Source organism: Oryza sativa, chromosome 3 (genome assembly GCF_034140825.1).
Source record: "Oryza sativa Japonica Group chromosome 3, ASM3414082v1".
Taxonomy (NCBI): domain Eukaryota; kingdom Viridiplantae; phylum Streptophyta; class Magnoliopsida; order Poales; family Poaceae; genus Oryza; species Oryza sativa.
In genome coordinates this window covers 24957555-24961445 of record NC_089037.1, presented here as the reverse complement: position 1 = coordinate 24961445, position 3891 = coordinate 24957555, and the positions used below count along the sequence as shown (strand labels likewise).

The following is a 3891-nucleotide window of genomic DNA, read 5'->3' as shown; positions in this document are numbered from 1 at the left end:
AAATATTACCCAAGTGTTTGGGTTAATGCACGATCGGCTGGTGTTGCCGATGCATGACAGCCGATATGTTTACATCGCCTTGAGATGGCCGATATAGTTATATCGCCCTTAGTTGTTTTTTTTTTGAAGAAATCGGTTGTGTTTTGCCGATATACAATGGCCGATATTGTTATATTGCCCTTAGTCCAAATTATAATTTTATCAATGCCTTCAACATTGTAAAATTAGGGGGGGCACATATATGCCAAAGTTGCAAAATTTTTGAGCAAATTCTTGAGCAAAGACATGGAGTGATATTAATCGGCACAAAATTTATCAACACTAGTTAAATTAAGTACTAGAGTATCTTAGCCGACTACAAAAATTTACTAAGTCCTATTATAGAATGTCACTGAGTCAAGTAGCGCTGGATAGCCGATATAGCTCTCTGCCTAATTTGTTCTACTTCTTCAATGGCTTGGGCATCTTGAGCATCGGTTCCAGAGATGACTTTTAAGGACTTGGTCATGTCAGCAACATTTTTGATGGCTGATTTCAACCTTGCCTTCTGTTCTTCGACAGCTTGCGGGAGATCAGTTAGCTTTTCGTATTCCAGATCCAATTCGGCGTTGCATTCTTGGAGTTGTGCCAAGAGCTCAATCTTACGAGCTTCAAGCCGATCAATATTAGACTTGATCGGGCCCTCAGATAGCTGATCAAGTTTGGACTTCTCTTCATGCACGAGTTGCCGATTGGCCTGGATTGTGGCTTCAATATCTCTGCGCTCCCGACGTTCGGCTAATCTCAGCTTGGCCTTCTCCAGTTTGAATTGATGTTGTTCAAGATAAGCAGCTGGAGTAAGGACGTCGGCTAGTTCTTCCGGGATCAGAGCTTGAACTTCATGTAACCGAGTCCTAATTGATCCACAGTCTACCACCAAACTATCTAGAGATGATGCTTCTAGCCAATGAGAGATGTCTTCAAGAGTTTTCTTCACATCATCGGATAAGGGAGCTAAAGCTTTGCTAGTGGTGTCCTCTTCTGTTTCATTAATGTAGTCCTTGATGTCGAAAGAGAACAGATCGGCTAAGGCCTGCAAGAATAATTCAAAGAGAGTTAGATGCCAAATAGATATAGCCGATCTAAGTTCTTGTGTCAAAGGGAAACTTACTGGGATGGCAGGAGCGGCTGGTTGTTCCTCTTGCTCAACATTGTGGCTTCCTGCAGCCGATGGGGTTCGTTCACTTCACATATGCTGCACAGGGGGCGAAGAAGGAGGAGGAGGCTGAATAAAGAAATGTTAGTCCACATGGGTTATGATTAAAATTGAAATGTTTTCAAAAGAATCTTACCGGTGGAGCTGGTTTGGACTGTGTTGCTGCTGATTTCTTCTTGACAGCAATCTTCTTTTTCTGCAAAAGACAAAATTTATGAGCAATCGGTTATGAATAAATAAGTACATAAGGGAATTGAGGAGAGATGTTTACCCTTGAAAAATGGACTGGAGCAGAAGGGGTTGGAGGAGTTTGCTTGGGTGAAGCCGATGGTGTTCTTTCAGTATCGCTTACTTCGGCTGCAGCTTGATCAACATCCTCTTCAATCTCCTCTTCATCCAGAGCTTGTTCGATGGATGGATCTAGGGCAGACAGGTCATCGGTTGGCTTGGTCTTCTTTGACTTGGCTTTCTTATTTGGGACCGGAGCCGATGGATCTACAGCCGATGCTCAAGTCTTTCTCTTCTTGCCGGCATCGGCTAGTTCCCTAATAAGTCCTTGGAGCAGACTTGAAGTCTTGGGGGCATGGTACCTGATGACAGGGGGAGATGGCCCACCTCCATTTGGAATGAGGCCTGGAGCATATTCTATGTCCCTGCCACTGTTGCTCTGGTGAGGAAGGGAGGATTCTGTTGTCTGCAAGTTAAAAGAAAAATTAGTCAAGTTATGAATCGGCTAACAATTATTCAAGTGAAATTAATAAAGTCAAGGTGTACCTGAGGGATGATGTCTGGAAAAAGATTTGTCATGTACATAGAAGCCGATTGATGAAACAGAAGCAGCTTCCATTCGCCCCACCATCTGTCAAATGCACTGCTCCTAAATTTGGCCAGCTCTATATTTTCAATACTGCCTAGAGGAGGTCCTGGGATGTTGAGCAGCCGATCCATCATCAGGGTCGATGAAATTTCTCCTCGGCACTGGATCTTATCAGCAAAGAACAAGCCGATTGGGACTTGACCCATTCCAAACTGTCTGGCAGAACTCATCGGATGATAAAATTCATAAGAGACTTGAATGTTCCTCCCTTGGTGAATGCCGACAGGAAGAATGCATGGGTTGATCACAGCTGAGAAGACTTCTCTAGACTTTTGATATATTTCATGGTTGATATCTTCGAATCTAAAGTCTGATGGGAGATCAAGATGCACTGAATCTTCATAAGGAAACCAAAATCGAGCATCTTTCTGAAAGCCCTCATAAAAGCTGCAGAACCAATCTTTGAGGAGCTCAGCTGATAACTTTGCTCCAGCATCGGTTGGTGTGGAGGCATACTCCCCATAAGACATGCATCTACGATGGGTGCGTTCTACTCCATCATCTTCTGTGATCGGCTCCAGTCTTGGGAATTTGGCTTCTGTCACAGATGGCTGATTGACGACTTTCATGACCATCAGATTTAGCCAAGTCTGCAATAGCCACCATGGTCCACCAGCTCCAACCACTGAGCCGACAGCTATCTTGGCCGATGCATTATTCAACATTTGGTATAGGTAGCCGAGGAGGATTTTGCCTAGAGGAAATTATCTTTTTGTTTCTAGGGCCTCGGCTACAAACTGCCAGTTGGTTGTGGGGCCACAACTCGATCCACAGAAGAGGAATTTTTCTAGCCACATAAGCAGAAAATCCACATGTTCTCGGGGAGTGACCGATCCTTGGCCCATGTACGTATGCTGCCACATAGCTAGACCAACCACCTATGCTCTTGGTCCTGAAGTCATACTGATTCTTGGTGTTCGGAATCATAGGGCTAGCCGATGAGGTCACATCCAGACCAGTGATCATGGTGATATCTATCAGAGTTGGGGTCATCGGCCCTTTGTTGAACAAAAAAGCATTGATGGTATTGGACCAGAAATAGGTGGCAGCGGCTATTAAGGGTTCGTCCTTAGCCGAATTTGCTATGGTGAGGGCAAGTGCTTGGCCGATTCCAATCTCGTCCCAATGTGTTTGCTTACTAGCCGATACGCGCTTGTACCATGTAACCCAGCTTTTCTCGGGTGAAGTTTTCTCAAGAGATGGCCAAGATTTGAAAGTGTTCTTCCAGTGGCCTAGGTTTGGGTTGGCTAGTCTGAAAGGGATCCTATTGGTTTCACCAATAATGAACTCAGTGGGGTCGAGATTGCCGATTGGACCAAGAAAATAATGGTTTTCATGCGATAGGCTTGGGATCGTAACCAGGTTGGAGAGTTGCTATGAATCCAAAAGAAGAAGAAAACAAGATAAGGAAAGAGAAAACCAATCTGATGCGAAAGAAGAGGATCTGGCCGATGAGAACTTACCTCCGCGTACTCGGCTGATGATGCGGCAGACGGGCTGGCGGAGGACGACATCGCCGCAGGCGGAAATCTGGCCGGAGAGGGGATCGCCTTGCACGTCGAAGAAATCGCCGGAGAGAGAGAGGACAAAGTTGGCTTAAGCGGTGAAAACGGAAGTAACAGGGTGAAGTTTCTCGGGGACGACGGTTAGTATTTAAAACACTGTGTAACAGTGTGGATTTCTCTCGGAGACGACGTATGGCAAATCCGAAACATTATCCAATATTCCGGACTTGGGGGCATATGTTAACGACCAAATTTGGTAATCTGAGTATCGGAGATGAAGAAGGAATCGAAACGGAGTTCGAGATAGCGATTGT

At 45.1% G+C, this 3891-nt stretch overlaps 1 pseudogene; it reads right to left on the bottom strand.

The window, feature by feature from the left end:
* Positions 1–388: 388 nt before the first annotated feature.
* On the bottom strand, positions 389–3586 carry LOC136355667 (uncharacterized; annotated as a pseudogene).
* Between the last annotated feature and the right edge of the window lie 305 nt (positions 3587–3891).